General features: G+C 44.1%; 1 protein-coding gene across 2 annotated transcripts in view; it reads right to left on the bottom strand.

The window, feature by feature from the left end:
* FAM107A (family with sequence similarity 107 member A) overlaps positions 1-19,619 on the bottom strand; it is a 59,863-nt gene that overhangs the window by 7,515 nt on the left and 32,729 nt on the right. Inside the window, exon 5 of one of the 2 annotated variants that reach the window (XR_012647000.1) lies at positions 14,211-14,276. The exons of the other annotated variant lie outside the window; for it this stretch is intronic. The gene's annotated coding sequence lies outside the window, so the exon portion shown is untranslated. Of the gene's footprint in view, positions 1-14,210; positions 14,277-19,619 lie in introns of those variants that run through there. 2 annotated transcript variants of the gene reach the window in all.

The raw sequence follows: 19,619 nt of genomic DNA, 5'->3' as shown, positions 1-19,619 counted from the left end.
CCATATTCTGAACCCATGATTTTGTGCTTGCCCCAGATCCTAGGTGACCCCACAAAATCTAATAGCCCTGGCCTCCAGAAGAGTTAGTCCTGCCCTAACATCCCTCCTGCATGATTTACCTTCATTCGCTCCTTCCTGTCTCTGTGCCCTCCTGAACCCTGTCCCCCAATTATTCATGGGACTCCTCCAAACGCATGGGCCCCTATCTAACCCCTGGCCTGGGTCCAGCTGCCCGTGACTCCAGTTGCCTGTTCGTGCTGCCTGTGGGTTACCAAGCTACATGCAACTTCCCAGCAGCTGTCCCTGTTTTTCCCCAAGTGGGTGCCCCTCTTTCCCTACCATAGGGCCTTGCCCTCGCTATCCCGAAGCTATTACCTGCCAGCAGTGTGGAGGGGGATGGGTCGGAAACTAGCTGAGACACAGCCTCCTTTGTCCTTTTCAGGCAGCGTGAGCAAAGTACGCACAGCAGCCAGGCAACCTGACTCTGGCTGCTGACACCTTTGCCCCTCCTCCATGCATGGGAGGGTAGGGACAGGGTCCAGAGGGACCTGGATGCATTGGTGGATTGAGCCAAAAGAAATCTGATGAGGTTCAACAAGGACAAGGGCAGAGTCCTGCACTTGGGACGGGAGAATCCCAAGCACTGTTACAGGCTGTGGACTGACTGGCTAAGCATCAGTGCAGCAGAAAAGGACCTATGGGTACAGTGGATGAGAGGCTGGATATGAGTCAACAGTGTTCCCCTGTAGCCAAGAAGGCTAATGGCATATTGGAGTACATTAGGAGAAGCATTTCTAGCAGATCTAGAGAAGTTATTATTCCCTGCTACTTGGCACTGGTGAGGCCACATCTGGAGTATTGCGTCCAGTTCTGCCCCCCCCACCCCCAGTACAGAAGGGATGTAGACACATTGGAGTGGGTTCAGCAGAGAGCTACAAAAATGATTAAGGGGCTGGAGCACATGACCTATGAAGAGAGGCTGAGAGATTCAGGCTTATTTAGTTTGCAGAAAAGAAGACTGAGGGGTGATTTGATAGCAGCTTTCAACTTCCTGAACGTGGGTTCTAAAGAGGATAGAGACTGTTTTCAGTGGTGACAGATGGCAGAACAAGAGCAACGGTCTGAAGTTACAGAGGAAGAGGTGTAGATTGGATATAAAGGAAAATTATTTCACCAGGAGGGTGGTGAAGCATTGGAATGCATTACCTAGATAGGTGGTAGAATCTCCATCCCTAGAGGTTTTTAAGTCCCGGCTTGACACAGTCATGGCTGGGGTGACTTAGTTGGGGTTGATCCTGCTTTAGGCAGGGGGCTGGACTAGATGACCTCCTGAGATCCCTTCCAGCCCTAGAATTCTATGATCACTCTGGGGGCTGCTGACAACAGCATGTTTAAACAATCTGTTTAAAGAGCTCACATAACCTCCTCCAGTCGGCTCTTTAAACACACAGCCCCCGCTGTTTAAAGCGCTGTCTCTTTAAAATTCAGGCCCCTGCTTTGCAACATACGGGACAAATAGCCTGTTTTTACAAAAAAGTCGGGATGCTCTCCAGGAGGCTTAAAAAAAGGACAGTCCCAGCTAAAACAGGATGAGTGGTCACCCTCGTTAAGAACAAAGCAGACTGTGAAGTGCTTCAAAGAGATCTCACAAAACTAAGTGAAACTAAGGGCAACGGAATGGCAAGTGAATTTTAATGTCTATAAATCCAAAGTAATGCACATTGGAAGAAATAAAACCAGCTATACATACAAAAGGATGGGGACTTTTTTAGCTATAACCACTCGAGAGATTTGCAGTCATTGTGGATAGTTCTGTGAAAGCAGCCACTCACTGTGCTGCAGCCATCAAAAAAGGCAGAGTGCTAGGAATCATTAAAAAATGGATAGAGAAAAAGACAGAGAATATCTCATTTCCTCCATATAAATACACGGTACGCCCATGGCTTGAATATTGTGTATGGATGTGGTCGCCTCATTTAAAATATATATTGGTATTGGAAAAGGTTCCGTAAAAGCCAACACAAATGATTAGGGGTTTGGAACAGGTGCCATATGAAGAAAGATTAAAGACTTGGAATTTTCACCTTAGAAAAAAGGAGATTAAGGTGGGATCTGACGGAGGTCTATAAAATCATGACTGGTGTGGAAAAAGTGAATAAGGAAAAGTTATTTATGAGTTCCTACAACATAAGAACTAGGAGTCAACAAGTGAAATTATTGGTTCACAGAATCATAGGGCTGGAAGGGACCTCAGGAGGCTAACAGGTTTAAAACTTACAAAAGGAAGTTTTTTTCACACAGTGCATGGGAGGCCTGTGGAACAACTTGTCAGAGGAGGTTGTGAAGACCAAGACTTTAACAGGGTCCAAAAAGGTACAGGAGGTTAGGTCCATCAATGGATATTAGCCGGGATAGCTGGGAATGGTGTCCCTGGCCTCTGTTTGTCAGAGGTTGGAAATGGATGTCAGGAGAGGGTTCGCTTTTGTGATTACCTGTTCTGTTCACTCCCTCTGGGGCATTAGACATTAGTGTCTGTTAGAAAACAGGATACTGGGCCAGAAGGACCTTTGGTCTGACCCAGTGTGGCTGTTCTTATGTTTTAAGGTCTTAATCTGAAGTTGTTACAGAGTGTGTCTATCCTGCAAAAAACAGATTAGACAAACAACTGTCAGGGTTGGTCTAGGTTTCCTTGGTCCTGCCACAGCATAGGGGGCTGGAGTGGATGCTCTCTCAAGGTGCCTTACCTTCTGACACTTCTATGATTGCATTTTTCTAGCCCCACGTGAATTAAGACAAATGAAGAACCATAGTAACATTTAATGGAACAAATGGAGCAATCCACATTCCAATGGTAAAGTTGTCATTCGAGTCCTCAACTTCATATGCAGCATGCAGTCTACTAACCCCAAAGCTTGTATCATCAAAAACATCATTGTCTTCTTCAGAGGTGCATCTCCCACCAGCACAGCCTCCATCCACACCACGGTGCTTGCGGATTTTGCCCAAGAACTCCAGAGCATCTGATTTTTTCAAGAAGGCTAGGAAGGGACAAATCACTGTAACATGTTAATGGACAGTCGAAGACAGGGGCATGCAACATCATGCAGGGAAATCTCCTGTTTGTGACAGAGCCATCAGCCAACAGTTACAGGGGATCAAGATCCTCCTAGAAAAAACACTTGGAACAGTTGTATCTGGCTCTATAATGCATTAAAACTGTTTATAACATAATGTTCACAGTTTTTAGCATGCTGAGAAGTGTTGCCTAGAGTTGATTTCTGTTTTCCATAGTGGCACCGGCTCCTGAAGCTGAGAGCTAGTTTGTTCTGAGGTGTAATGCTGCACTACTATTGTATTTGCTTGGGATTTGCTTTCTCCCTAACTGTAAGACCCTGAAGATTCTTGTTTAAAGATGACATATGTCTACCAGAGAGCTTAACTTCCAGCCCTCTCCATCCTGCCTCTTAGTTTCCCTTGCTGGTTACCGGCTTTTCTCTCTCTTGTCTAACCCCAGGAACACAGCTGCACCTACCCAGAAAGAGCTGGCAGCTGTTGTGGTATGTGCAGTGTAAATACCATTTACCTATATCCTGATCAGAAACAATACATCATAAATGCCACAACAGGATTCCTGATACTTTTCCCACTGCAGACCTGCCGTGAAAGTGCCAAGACTCATGACGTTAGGCCTGTAACTTCTGTTTTCATTCAAAGCAGCTGAGTTCAGTTGCAAGTGGAAAGCAAGGAAATTGTGGCTGGTTTGTAGTGGGATGGTCAACACAAAGACTTCTATTTCTGTAGCAATAGGACAAGCAATTGTCATGTTCTGGGGATCACCCACGCCCATAAGGGGGTCTGGCTGTGCCACTTCTGTCATCCTGGGGTGCCTGAGTGCTGGCTGTGGTGGTTTAAAGCCCTAACACTCATAGCCAGCTCACACATGAGGGACTCACGCTTGCTCCCACCAGCCTGCTTACTCCACTGACCCCAACAGCCGTTCCAGTCCTGTGCCTTCCCCAGATCTGTCTTTCCTGAGCCACACACTTGAAGTTCTCTTCTTTGGGTCAGCCCCCCAGGAGAATGAAACCAGCTCCACAGGTATCAGCTCACTTTGGCACACACACCGCACATGTTCTGCACGGCAAAGACTGGTCAGAGGGCAACATAAAGAAAGTGTTTACTTTTTCATAGAAACAAATTACTGAGTCAGAGCTGAACTTGCAAGGGAAAGTCATGCAACCAAATGACCCCAAAAATAACCAGCAAAGCGCAACTTCAGGCATTCCACTTCTGTGTTAGCTAAATCCCCTCTTCTAATACAAGTTACCAATTGCCATGGGACAGGTTTCCAACGTGCCTCCCCTGTGAGGCTTCGGCGTTTCACGGGCAGCAGCCATCAAAAGGTTGACATCAAGCTGAGAGACAGTCTCAAGTCTGTGTTTTAAATCATTCTTTCCTTTCCGCCTCTGGCATGGTGACTCGTGGCTGGCTAGGGCAGGGAAACGTTGCCTGATTTTTCTGTTTCCCCAGGAACACTAATGACCCAACATTTGTCTTTTCCTGGGTTTTACACCATAACCTGTTTGCAGCTAGTCTGCTCTGTTTGGGAAGGTAGCCCTTTCCTTTTGCCTGCTCCCAGGCAGAGTTGAATGTTGCAGCATCAGTTCTGAGCATTCTTTCCTATATATGCAAATGCACCACTCCAGTCTGTAGCCGTGGTTCATAATACCCAGTGGTGGATTAACATAAGGGCAGTTGCCCTGGGGCCCACAGGCATGAGGGTCCCCAAGGCTCCATAACTCCATTTTGTTTAAACAATTTGCTTTCATGGAACAAAATAAATGTGTCACATCATTCTTGTTTTAAAATTAATTTAAATGTATTTTTATTGTGCATAATGAATAATAATAAGAATTAATAGATTTTAAAGCATAAATAATGATGTTACATTAGTATTTAATGTATTAGGGATGGGGGGGGCTTATGACTGTGTTGTCTCAGGGCCTCACCTGTTCTTAATCCACCCCAACAATACCCATCATGTTCAGAATATTACAAGCTTTCACAAAAGCCCTTACTCACCATATTTTAATGTAGCTCTACTGTCTTAAAATGAGCTTCTCATTGACACTTGTATAGCATCACTCCTGCCAATGGATTTACACAGGTGTAGCTGAAGGACTGAGTTAACTACAGTACTTAAGTGAACACTTCTGTTGATGATGCACATAAAAGAATGCAGTACTCTTATCTGCGTGGATAAGAAGCATTAAATCCTATACGTAATTATGCCTAGGAAAACACTCAAGGAATAGATCTTTTGAGCAAGAAATCGCCTTTTTTACAACAGTTGAGCTGCACTTGAATTCTCCTAGTTAAGACATTTCAAGCCAAAGTTCAAAAGAAAAGTCCCTGACTTCTTACCTGAGTCTGTTGCATCAAAGAGAGTAAGGAAAGTTGCAAATAAGGAGATGGCAAACACTAACTTCATTTTTCCTTATTTTCAAACGTGTGTCCTTTCTTCCCCTCAAACCTTAAGACCCTTATAATACTCTACTTTCCTTAAGACACACCCTCCTGCATCTTCAGAGAAAGACAGATGCAGCTGGCAGAAAGCCTGTGATTTCAGGTTTCACTCCCCTTATTAAAAATGCCTTTCGGGAGGCGAGAATCTTCTGGTGACAGATGAGCCTGAATTAAATAGGGTTTAAAGGTGCTATGACCTCAAGTTCTCATTCAGAGATGTCTCTTCACTGCACTGAGAGCAATATGTATATTCAACAAAGAGGAGGCTGTTAACTGTGTATTTGTTTCACTGCTTTCTTTTGGCTGGAAACAGAAGGGCTTGGCAGTGTGTAATTCTCTATTGCCAACAGCAAGTTTCCTGCAGCTCATGTAGTCCTGTTCTGTTGACGCCAGAGTACTGGACTTATAACCCCACTATCACTTTCATATGGGTAAATTCTATATTGCTGTGATATGCAGCATATTGACAAAGACAGAGTTCATGGATTTGTTTTAAGGCTAGGGTCAACAGAACCTTCGAGACTATATTGTGCAATGTTAGAACCAGAGCTGGGTGAAACTCAACAACTTTGGTTTACAGTGGGTCAGACAGACATTTTTTTCCACTTCTAGCAATATGAATAACTCAGAATTTCTGCTCGTTTTATGTTAAAACCATGAGCTTCACCTGATCTTTCTGAATAGTAACAGAGAGTAAGCCGTGCTAGTCTATACACTATCAAAACAAAAAGCAGTCAAGTAGCACTTTAAAGACTAGCAAAATAGTTTATTAGGTGAGCTTTCGTGGGACAGACCCACTTCTTCAGACCATATCCAGACCAGAACAGACTCAATATATTGCTGGCACAATATGGCATAAATTATATTGGTAGATGTGCAGCTGAATGAACCCACGATGGTGTGGCTGATCTGGTTAGGTCCTGTAATGGTGTTGCTGGTGTAGATACGTGGGCAGAGCTGTATATCTATCTATCTATCTATCTATCTATCTATCTGTCTATCTATCTATATCCTAGTGCGTGGCTGTCTACTGTACAATGTATAACCGCATTTGCTCCAACCCTTCTGACAGAGACAAACACCTACAGGATCTCTACCAAGCATTCTTGAAACTGCAATGCCCACCTGAGGAAGTGAAAAAACAGATCAACAGAGCCAGACGTGTGCCACGAAGCCTCTTACTACAGGACAAGCCCAACAGAGAAACCAACAGAACACCACTAGCTATCACCTACAGTCCTCAGCTAAAACCTCTACAGCGCATCATCAGGGATTTACAACCCATCCTGGACAATGATCCCCCACTTTCACAGGCCTTGGGAGGCAGACCAGTCCTTGCCCACAGACAACCTGCCAACCTGAAGCAAATCCTAACCAGCAACTATACACTGCACCACAGTCACTCTAACTCAGGGACCCATCCATGCAACAAACCTCATTGCCAGCTCTGCCCACATCTCTACACCAGCAACACCATTACAGGACCTAACCAGATGAGCCACACCTTCGTGGGTTCATTCAGCTGCACATCTACCAATATAATTCATGCCATCATGTGCCAGCAATGCCCCTCTGCTATACACATCGGACAAACTGGATAGTCTCTATGTAAAAGGATAAACGCACACAAATTAGATATCAGAAATGGCAATATACAAAAACCTGTAGGAGAGCACTTCAATCTCCCAGGCCACACAATAGCAGACTTAAAAGTAGCTATCCTACAGCAAAGAAATTTCAGGACCAGACTCCAAAGAGAAACTTCTGAGCTACAATTCATCTGCAAATTCGACGCCCTCAGCTCTGGCTTAAACAAAGGCTGCGAATGGCTGGCTAAATACAAAAGCAGCTTCCCCTCCCTTGGTGTTCACACCTCCAGATCAACTGCTGGTAGTGAGCCTCACCCTTGCTGACTGAGCCAACCTTGTTATCCCCACCCTTGCTCTGGCTTATTTATACCTGGCCCTGCAGATTTCCAAGAGCAGCATCAGATGAAGTGAGTCTGTGCTCACGAAAGCTCATGGTCAGAACTTTTCTGTTACTTTGTAAGGTGCCACAGGACCCTTCGTTGCTATTGGGAAGCTTTGTGAGCCTTCGGCCATGGCTATGCTGGAGAGATTACAGTGGTGCAGCTGCTCCCATCACCTTAATTACACCGGCCCTTGCAAGTGGCAGTAGCTAAGTCAGCACAAGTTCTCTTGCTGATGTAGCACTGTCCACATTGGTGCTTAAACTGGAATAAATTACAGCTTACAGGGTAGTGACTAATACTCCTGCTGTGAAGTGCTTAATTTGTAATAAAAGAGATGCTGGGGCTCAAGTGGGTTTTCTTGCATTCATATTTGCCTTGTGAGTCGAGGGTTGTGAGTTCAATCCTTAAGGAGGCCATTTAGGGGTCTGTGGAAAATAGATTAAAAAAAAGATCTGTCAGGGATGGTGCTCGGTCCTGCCGAGAGGGCAGAGGACTGGACTCAATGATCTCTTAAGGTAGTTCTAAGAGATATGTATATGTGTATCTCCATGTATAATTGATACACCATGTCAGGGATATGAACTTCCAAGCCTAAGCCCTGGCACAAATTAAGCACTGCTCCTGAGAGACGTAATTAATGTTGAGTTCAGCTGTTGTGTAGCCAGAGCCTTAGTGAAAATGACGAGGAGTCCTGTGGCATCTTAGAGACTAGCATATTTATTTGGGCAGATGCTTACATGGGCTTCCGCCAACAAAAGCATCTGCCCAAATCAATTTGTTGGTCATAAAGTACCACAGAACTGCCCGTTGATTTTTGCTAAAAGTGACTAACACAGCTACCCTTCTGAAACTCGTAGCCTGAGTGAACGTCTTGACTGTATTTGGAATAAAGCTTGATTGCAAAACCAAAAGCCAGAAGAGTTGTGAGTTTCATTGCATTTCATCCAGCTCAGTTCAAAACAACACACAAAAGCAGTCGCTGCAGGTTTAACTATTGTGTCTTATTTTCTGTTGTGTCAGTGATGTATCAGGAAGTGAAGGGCACTCTGTACATGGCAGAGATGAGTTCTGAGTTAAAGCTATCTCTGGGAAGATAGCCCTTCTGCAATGTAATATAATTTAATGTTCAACTTGTACATGCTGCAGAAACAGGAGAATTTAAGTGGCTGTAGAGCATGATCACATGCGGATATCTCAAAGCCATTTCATAACACAGTGAAAAATATCTTTTTTCACAGTTACCAAATTGCTTGGGAGGGAGTCAAATCTTGTACACACTAGGTAGGGTGACTTCCCATGCTGTTTTAGCTGGGACTGTCCCTTTTTTTAGCTCCCTGGAGAGTGTCTCAACTTTTTTTAAACAACAGGTTAATTATCCTGTATGTTGCAAAAAGGGGACCTGAATTTTAAAGAGACAGCTCTTTAAACAGTGGGGCTGTCTGTTGAAAGAGCTGGCTGGAGGAGGTTTGTGGGCTCTTTAAGCATATTGTTTAAACACGCTAGAGCCCAGGGGGCCAGAGGGGATGGAGGAGGGGCAAGATATAGCCCCCAGCAACACGCTTCTGGCAGGTAATACATTTGGGATATGGAGGGCAGGACCCTGTGGCAGGGAATGGGGCAGACACTTGGGGAGAAGTGGGGCAGCTGCTGGGCGGTTGCGCTTAGCTTGGTAGCACACAGGCAGCATGAGCAGGCGAGTCTCTGGAGTAATGGGCAGGTGGGCCCAGGCCAGGGGTTAGCTGGGGGATCCTGGGTTTGGAGGAGTCCCATGAAGGGTGGGGGATAGGGCTCAGGAGGGATCAGAGACAGGAACAAGGGGACAAGGTAGGTGAATTAAGGTAGAGGGCTGGTAGGGCTGGATTAACTCTTCTGGAGGCCGGGGCTATTAGATTTTATGGGGCCCCCTAGGATCTGGGGTGAGCACAAAGATAATGGGTTCAGAATATGGGAGGGGGGTGCTCCAGCTAGGAGTGCGTGCTCTGAGCTAAAGCCTGGGATGAAGGATTTGGGGTGCAGCAGGAAGGGGCTCCAGGCTGGGGGCCAGGGATTTGGAGTGTGGGAGGGGGGGTTAGCCTGGCTCAGTGATGGGTGGGGGGCAAATGGGGCAAGTGTCCAGGACTTGCAGGTTATTTAAAAGGGCCTGGGGGCCCCAGACCTGTTTAAATTGCTCAGACAGTTGTGGCGGGTGGAGCCCCAACCACTTTGGGGAGGCTAATCCCTGCTGCATTCTTTCTGCCTGTGCTTTCCCTCGAAGGCCAGAGCCACAGCCCCCCACCGGTCAAGAGGAGGTGGAAAAAAAGTGAGGTGGTGAGAGAAATAGGGTGGGGGTACGTAGTTTAGCTGCTCCACTTTGCATCGGTATTAATGGTTTAGAAGGGAAGGAATTTGTTTTACAACACAATTCTTTAGGAGTTTTGTAGCTGTCAGAAACTGGTCTGTAATTTAAAAAAAATCCTCTGTTACTTTACTAATTGATGCACAGTAAGTTAAATACTGGAAAGTCAGAAAGAGGGCTGGCCTCTGACTAAATGGTGCCTCCTCTAGTTGTTAAAATACCTTATTTTTTATTGCATTTGTAGCCCATTTTGTGACTTTGATGCCTGATTTACATGTATGATTTATCCTTATTATAAAGGGTGCTAAATTTGCATGCTAGGATCTGAATATATACATGCCACATATAAGCAAATTTTTTTTTCATCTAAATGTACAGAATTCTACAAAGTTCCGGTATATTCTAGGAGGTTAGTGAAAAATGAATCCTCATGTGGAATAACTGAAATGTTTTACTGCGAATGTTTTATTTTCCCTTTTGTCACCACCGCCCATAACAGCACCCTGAGCCTGGCACACCTGAAAACTGATATCCCAGGGGATCCCTTTGGATCACCTGCCCCTATATCTGGACCTAGTTGCAGCCAAATTCTTAATAGAGTTTAGACTTAAACTCAGAAATATAAGATTTTATATCCTGCTCAAGAGCCTTTTCATTAACATTAACTCTTAGAACTGTGGATATTTGTATTCATAAAAACATCACACCCCTCTTTGAACCTTGCTAAATTCTTGGCTTAGGAGTTTCTCATGGCAATGAGTTCCATAACTGAATTGCCTGTTGTGTAGAAAGGTATTGTCTTGCACCAATTTTGAATGTCCTGCTTTGTAATTTCACTGAATGATCCTTTGTTCTTGTATTAGGAGCCAATGAGAACAGATAAGAACATAAGAACATAAGAATGGCCATACTGGGTCAGACCAAAGGTCCATCCAGCCCAGCATCCCATCTGCCGACGGTGGCCAATGCCAGGTGCCCCAGAGAAGGAGAACAGAAGACAATGATCAAGTGATTTATCTCCTGCCATCCATCTCCTGCCCTTGTTCTGAAGGCTAGGGCACCATACTTTATCCCTGGCTAATAGCCATTTATGGACTTAACCTGAAAAAATTTATCAAGCTCTTTTTTAAACCCTAATAGAGTCCTGGCCTTCACAGCCTCCTCGGGCAAGGAGTTCCACAGGTTGACTGTGCGCTGTGTGAAGAAAAATTTCCTTTTATTAGTTTTGAACCTACTACCCATCAATTTCATTTGGTGTCCCCTAGTTCTTGTATTATGGGAAAACGTAAATAATTTTTCTATATTCACTTTCTCCACACCATTCATGATTTTATATACCTCTATCATATCGCCCCTCAATCGCCTCTTTTCCAAACTGAAAAGTCCCAGTCTCTCTAGCCTCTCCCCATATGGTACCCGTTCCGAGCCCCTAATCATCTTAGTCGCCCTTTTCTGAACCTTTTCTAATGCCAATATATCTTTTTTGAGGTGAGGAGACCACATCTGCACGCAGTACTCAAGATGTGGGCGTACCATAGTTTTATATAGGGGAAGTATGATATCTTTTGTCTTATTATCGATCCCTTTTTTAATAATTCCTAACATCCTATTTGCCTTACTAACTGCCACTGCACACTGCGTGGATGTCTTCAGAGAACTATCCACTATATCTCCAAGATCCCTTTCCTGATCTGTTGTAGCTAAATTTGACCCCATCATGTAGTATGTGTAATTTGGGTTATTTTTTCCAACATGCATTACCTTACACTTACCCACATTACATTTCATTTGCCATGTTGCTGCCCAATCACTCAGTTTGGTGAGATCTTTTTGTAGTTCTTCACAATCCCTTTTGCTTTTGACTGTCCTGAACAACTTGGTGTCATCTGCAAACTTTGCCACCTCACTGCTTACCTCATTTTCTAGGTGATTGATGAACAAGTTGAACAGGATCGGTCCCAGGACTGAGCCCTGGGGAACACCACTAGTTACCCTCCTCCATTGTGAAAATTTACCATTTATTCCCACCCTTTGTTTTCTGTCTTTTAACCAATTTCCGATCCATGAAAGGATCTTTCCTCCTATCCCATGACCACCTAATTTACATAAAAGCCTTTGGTGTGGGACCGTGTCAAAGGCTTTCTGGAAATCTAGCTATATTATGTCCACTGGGTGCCCCTTGTCTGCATGTTTATTAACCCCTTCAAAGAATTCTAATAGATTAGTTAGACACGACTTCCCTCTGCAGAAACCATGCTGACTTTTGCCCAACAATTCGTGCTCTTCTACGTGCCTTGCAATTTTATTCTTTACTAGTGTTTCTACTAATTTGCCTGGTACTGATGTTAAACTTATCGGTCTATAATTGCCAGGGTCTCCTCTAGAGCCTTTTTTAAATATTGGCGTTATATTGGCCGTCTTCCAGTCATTTGGTACCAAAGTGGATTTAAAGGATAGGTTACAAACCACTGTTAATAACTCCACAATTTCACATTTGAGTTCTTTCAGAACCCTTGGGTGACTGCCGTCTGGTCCTGGAGACTTGTTACTATTCAGCTTATCAATTAACTCCAAAACCTCCTCTAATGTCACTTCAATCTGAGTGAGTTCCTCAGATTTGTCACCTAAAAAGGCTGGCTCAGATTTAGGAACCTCTGTAACATCCTCAGCCGTGAAGACTGAAGCAAAGAAATCATTTAATCGCTCCGCAATGGCACTGTCTTCCTTGATCGCTCCTTTTATATCTTTGTTGTCCAAGGGCCCCACTGCTTTTTTAGCGGGCTTCCTGCTTCTAATGTATTTAAAAAACATTTTACTATCGTTTTTTGAATTTTTGGCTAGCTGTTCCTCAAAATCTTTTTTGGCTTTTCTTATTACATTATGACACTTAATTTGGGAGTGTTTATGTTCCTTTCTATTTTCCTCACTAGGATTTGACTTCCACTTTTTAAAAGCTGCCCTTTTCTCTCTCACTGCCTTTTTAACATGGCTGTTTAGCCATGGTGGTTCTTTGTTAGGTCTCTTACTGTGCTTTTTTATTTGGGGTATACATTTAAGTTGGGCCTCTAGTATGGTGTCTTTAAACAGTTTCCATGCAGCTTCCAGGGATTTTAGTTTAATTACTCTACCTTTTAGTTTCTGTTTAACTAGCTTCCTCATTTTAGTGTAATTCCCCTTTTTGAAATTAAATGCCAGAGTGTTTGACCGCTGTGGTGTTCTTCCCAACACAGGAATATTAAAAGTTATTATATTGTGGTCACTATTTCCAAGCGGTCCAGTAACAGTTACTTCTTGGACCAGATCCTGCGTTCCAGTCAAGACTAGATCAAGAATTGACTCTCCCCTTGTGGGTTCCTGTACTAGCTGCTCCAAGAAGCAGTTATTTAAGATCTAGATCTTCTCTAGACCAGTCAGTGTTGTATCAACTTTTCTCATGTTCCCTCTGGATGTCTCCTTTCTAATGCAACAATCCCAATCTTTTTGCTTGCTCTTTTTGTAAGACTTTTTCCAGACCATTGAGTATTTTTAATGTTCTTTCCAGCAGCATCTGGTATCTTTTAGAATACAGGTTTTGTCACTCATAGCATCAAAAATAATGACTACGCTTGCACAAAAGGTGCCCTGGTAACTACTAGTCTTTGTGTTGAGTACATATCAAATATATGATGGTTCTGCCTTATATTTCAGCTATTATGTAACTGGTCACTTTAGTGGCATTTTAAAAATCATTTTATAAACTATCCAAATCCCGAATATTGTCCAGGGTACAATTTAGCATGATCTTAATTTTTTGCTTTTCTGGGGCTTGACTACACTGTGCACCTAACATTGCTGACATGTTGTGGGTGGATTTGTGAGTTTCCATGCTTAATTTTAAAATAATGCCAAGGAAGGTAAAACCAGCCTGTCTGTGAGATTTTAGTGGGCAGGGGATGGAGTTTTTTGCACCTGTGATATGTGTTCATGGCTGCAAATTACTGGCACAGTGGCTGTCAAATCAAGCCTTATGTGCATAGGAGACATGGTGATAAACAGATTGCTGACAGAAAAAGATACAGCTACAGTTGCTCTTTGGTAATTAGTGTAATAGTGTAATAGTGTCTGAGTTAATGTATTGGTGCTCTATTAGCAGCATATTTACAATGATAAATAGTGGTTATTGATCCACAGTAGTCAGGCACCTGAACAATGAACATGTCTAGGAATGAGCAGTATGACCCCCTCAGTCAGTATCTTCTCTGGTCTATAGCTGTGACTGTCATGCCTAGGGAAGAGGTTTGCTTGTGGTTGAGGGCAGCATGGAGAGGTTGAAAACCTGGAGCTCCTAGATGCAGTTCTTGACTCTGATGCTGGTTTGCTGGGTAGATGCTTTTCAGAGGAACTTGGAATATCACTTGGTTTCAGTATTCCTTATTCAACTGCTCTGTTCCTCAGTTTCTCTACCTGTAAAATGGAAACATAAATTCCTGCCTTACAGGGATTCTTGAGGATTAATTTATTTGAGGACTTAACTGCAGTCCTAGAGGCCATAGAAGGGCAAAGGATTATTTCCATCTCTTGTTTTTCATGCCAATTTTTCCTTCTAATTTTTTTTCAGTAGAGTATTTAAATATTTGTCTGAAGCATCCAAAGTAAAATGGCTTCACAGCAAAGTTTTTTCATGTTGCCACTGTTCTCATTTCCTCATCTTTCCCTTATGTTTCTTTGTCTGAAACGTTGTCTTTGATTTTAATCCACAGTGAAATCTCAGGTCTGCTCTAGACCTGACCTGAGATTTAAGAATTGCCTACAAAGAGAGAGTGCTGAGCTCTCTTTTATATTCAAATTCGACACATTAACATGTGGTTTGAATCGGGATGCCAATCACCTAGCCTTGTATAAGGACTCTTTTACATACTTTATTTTATCTGACTCTTAACTTCCCCCCTCCTCCCACCACCCCTCTTCTCTTCTGATTTGCCCACCTTCATTTCAGTTTTTTTGATTTGTCAACCTTGATAACTATTTTTGGTTCTCTGTGCCTTAAATATTGAGTCTGTTCTGATATGGCTAAGGTCTGAAGAAGTGGGTCTGTCCCATGAAAGCTCATCACCTAATAAATTATTTTGTTAGTTTTGAAAGTGCTACTGGACTGCTGTTTCGTTTTGATAGAATATAGACTAACACAGCTATCTCTCTGTTACTAGAGCTGAAATGAGACCTGCTCTTTCTAACACTCAGATGCAGGCACCATACATAGGCCATGAGAGGCTTCTGCCACTGAATGTTGGAGTCCACATCATGGCACTACAGCTAACAGCACAACCAAATCAGAGGTGTAATTTTTACTAGTTACTGGTTTATAAACATGTGATTCTTACTAAATGGAAAGAAAGGCAAAAGCCACTGGGGATAGGATGTTAATTATTCTCTATCTCTGTAGAGAGGAAATTGGACTCGGAAGGCAATGTTCTACTAGTCAGTGGTAAACCACCATCTGCTAGCAGCGGAAGGTGGAAACTCAGCCAATCTGGCTTTTGGATGCTGCTCTCTCTAGTCAAAGGTCTGGGATCTTGCCCGCCTGTTGGTTTGTTTATATCATGAATCCACAGAGGAAATGGGACATGTGCCCAACCAGGAGAACACATGTCCCCTGTAAACAAATGGCAGCCATGGAGGAAGAAGGCTCTTGCTTCTCCCAGACGAAGAGGCAGGGAACCCTTCTTACAACTCACCCACAGAGACCTGGCCTACCTTACAGTGTTTGCTGGCATAGCTGTGTTGCATGAGGAGTTTAACTACATGCCTGAGCTGACAGAGCTGCCCTGGAAACCTGGCTGTGTGCACACAGCTATACCAAGAGACCAGTGCCGCTGTCAGCTGAGCAAATGCTGGCTGGGGGAGCTGTGCCAGTAGCAGAATTCTTTCTGCCGGCTTACATGAAAGGCCTATGCCAGCATGGCTGTACCAGCCGGACTCTGGTACAGTGTGGACAACACACAGCCATACCAAACGTTCCACAACCGGCACCAGGAATCGTGTGCTCTGTCTGCCTGGGTGGGAACCATTTGTGCAATTGAGGATTCTCTCCTGGCTGCAGCCTCCCAAGGGCTCTGAGACAGAGAACATCAGGTCTGTGCTTGCAGCACATTGGATCTGGATACATGCCTGAATGTAGCCACCCCAAACTGCAAAGGGCTTTAGGGGTCAACAGGCATCTCTTACCGCTGTCTCTTAATGGCAGCAATCATCTGCGACAGATTGCTTCTGGCGGACTTAGTGGCTGGGCATGCTTCAAGGCATCTTACTCCAAGGTGCTCCTTGCTCCCTGCCCCTGACTGTCCAGGACGAATATCCCCATGCAGGCCAGTCCTGTGTTCTTCCTGGGAGTGGTTCCTTCCTTGCCCTGACCCAGCCAATGGGAGGACAGCATGGTCCCTGCCCCCGGCAGTGCCTAAGGCTAAGAGCCAGGCATGTTAAAATATGTTTCCAAAGATTTTAGGCACACGAAAGGGCTTTATATCTTTGTAAGCTTCTGATTTCGGTGGAGGGTTCCCTGGAAATTAGTTCTTCAGTAGTTAGAAGTAAAAGGGAAGCTCATTTGTCCAGCTATCTGGAAGAAAAGAAATCTTGTCCCTTTAAGGGAGTGCCAGGAGAAAAGAGATGAATAGAAAGGGTAGGAAGACTTTGGAAGCAAGTTTTTGTACTGTAGTAATTAAAGTGTGTGTTTTATGTAAGAGTGATCTTTTGAGGAAATTATTCTAAAAGCTGTATGTCTGAGGAGCCAAACATTCAGGACTAAAACTGAATATTCAGTTTATGTATCTAAATATCTGTGCAATGATTTTTTAAAGATATGATTTTATAATCTTCATTCACAAACTAATGAAATATTTAAAACAAATTTTAAACTAAAGATTCTGTAGCCATAACAAGACACAGCTGTTTTTGTCAGTAAATAGTATTAGCACATGCCTGTTAAGTGGTTTCATTACTAGTGAAATGGCTCTCACAGGTTCAGTAGTGACACAGAGGTAGCCGTGTTACTCCGTACTCCAACAAAACAAAGCAGCAGAAATGTAGCATTTTAAAGACTAACAAAATGATTTATTCAGTGATGAGCTTTTGTGGGACAGACCCACTTCATCAGATCTGTGGGTCTGTCCCATGAAAGCTCATCACCAAATGAATCATTTTGTTAGTCTTTAAAGTGCTACATTTCTGCTGCTTTTTTTTCAGAGGTTCAGTGTTATGCTAATAGGTCTGGCAATCTGGAAGGCTTTAAATTAAAAGATGCACTGTGAGGGAAGAATCACCAGTATGCAAACTGCAACAGCATGCTGTGTGAGCCTTCAGGAATGGTCAAAATAAGGATAGGAAGAGGGGAGAGGTTGGTCACAAGACACCAAGTCTCTGAACCACAGCTGCACAGCACAGAAGTTAACAGGGGTTATGAAGCAGGAGGGGACACAGCCCCTTCCTGGTCTGGGGGAAACCCAAAGCATCACAACCACTTGTGACCCTAACCAGAGGGATGTGTTCAATACTCAGTTCCCCTCTTGGTCATTTTAGAGGACTGGACCTAGACTTTTGTGCTGATATCTGCTGTATGATACTGCTATCTTTCCTGAATCCCACTTGCTTATCTGCTGGATGTTCCTCTGCCTGTGATCTTAGTCTCTCTGTCAGTATCATCATTAGCACCTTGCCTAAATGACTTGTTAGGGCAATCATTCTGTAGTTCTTGCTCTCCAGTGTGCTTCCTTTTTTGTGTATTGTCTTTAGCATGGACCTTGTCCATTCCTTAGGCGCCTTCCTTTCTTTCCATGCTATATTACATAGTCGGTGTATTTCCTGAATCATACTCTGCCGCATTTGATCATCTCTCCCTTGATCTTATCATTTCCAGGGCTCTTGTTGTTCTTTAGAGGTTTCACTGCTCTTTCTACTTCCTCCTTCGAAATATTGGTCTCACTCCCGATGCTCAGCAAAGATATCTCTTTCAGTTCTTCAGCCAGTCTCTGTGGGACACTTGAGTTCAACTGTGCTTTGTGCAGATCGGTGCAATATCTCATCTATCACTGCATAACCTTCTCCTTGTTCATGAGCACTCTGTCGTTCTCGTCTTTGATCTCCACCTGCTTCGGCTGCCACTTCCTATTAATATTTCTAATCATCTTATACACCTCGCTGGTCTTACACTTGCTGTAATACCCCTCTATATCACCACACTGCTCCTCTAACCATTTTGCCTTATCCTTTCCTCATTGCATTTCACTCTATATTGCTGTTCTGCCCTCTCAGAAGCATCCCTTCTGATCTTCAACGCTCTCTTCTGTTGGACCAACTTCAGTGTCTCCTGTGTAATCCACTCCTTATTGATCTTCTCTTCTTCCAGAACAGTCTCCTCAATTGCCCTCTTCTATTGAGATAGATGTACCATACAGCAGATATCGGCACTAAGATTGATAGCAGAGAAAGCTTGATGAAAGAACAAGAACATCTTCAATTGCTTTGTCCGTTTTTAGAAGACACTTGACAGCATAGATCAGAAAGTGACTTGGGCAGTGCTGGAGTTGTATGGAGTGGATAGCAGACTGATGCTGTTGTTGAAGGATATCAGTGACAATGCAGAGGCAACGGTGAGAATGTGCAGAGAGCTGGGAAGTTGGTTTAGGATAAGTAGAGGTACGAGGCAAGGAGATCTGATATCATGAAGTATCTTTGACACCCACCTGGAGAGAGTGATGGACAAGATCAAGGAGAAGGTAGAAGGGATATCTGTGCACAGGATGAGAATCAACAACTTGAAGTTCATGGATGATATAGTTATCACTGAAGAAGATGAAGAGGAGCTAGCGAGAACAGTGCAAGTGCTAAAGGAGGAAGGGAAACAGTATGGACTGATCATGAATGTCGACAAAACAAAAACAATGGTATTTGGAGATAAGTGTAAGGAATGTGGCAGCAGGAACGCAATGCTGCTGAAGGCTGGGAGGAAGGTGTCTCCCAGAGATCATTTGCATGAGAATGCAAAGGTGTGCATGTGTGATACCTTTCAGGCAAAGCCTAGTGGGTAGCAAGTGAGCCATGAGATTTGGTCGATTGTAAACACATTGTTGTAAAATCACAATTTATGCGGACACTCAGTGTGGGAGTTGTGGGATCTCACCAATGCTCTGGGTTGTTGTGGGGGACAGGACAGTCGCCATAGCTGCATAAAACATTGATTACACAGGGCTCCCTGGTTTAAAGCATTGTAAGGAAGGAGGAGAGGGTTACTAGTTGAGCTATCTTGCTGAGTGTCTTAGTACTGCCTATGACTTGGTTATATAGATATAAGCCTGGCTTGACTAATCATCCCCACCTGTTGAAAGACAGAGCTGGGTACTAGAGTTTCTGTGAAACTCCACACTGGAGATACTAAGAGCTGAAATCACGGAGTTCTGCCTTAGGGTAATCCCCCAGCAGATGCTGGCAGCCGGCTGGTAGGAGGCGCAGCAGATGATGGCGACTGGCGGGCAGCCGGTAAGGGAGCAGTGGCAGATGATGGTGGGTGGCTGGTAGGATGAGTGGTGGATGATGATGACTGGCGGGTGGCCGGTAGGAGGAGCGGTGGACGGTGTGACTGGCAGGCGGCAGGTAGGAGGAGTAGCCAGTGGCCAGCAGGTGGCAGTCAGTGGGATGCTGCAGACAAGTGGACAGCTAGTACTGTCCTGGTGATGTATGTGTGGGCTCTGGGTCTGGGACTGCGCCGCGGGAGGTTCACCCTGTAACTGTGTGTGGGGTAAAGGCCAAGAGCCCCAG

This window comes from Carettochelys insculpta, chromosome 11 (genome assembly GCF_033958435.1).
Source record: "Carettochelys insculpta isolate YL-2023 chromosome 11, ASM3395843v1, whole genome shotgun sequence".
Lineage (NCBI taxonomy): Eukaryota > Metazoa > Chordata > Testudines > Carettochelyidae > Carettochelys > Carettochelys insculpta.
This window is presented reverse-complemented; position numbering and strand designations above follow the sequence as displayed.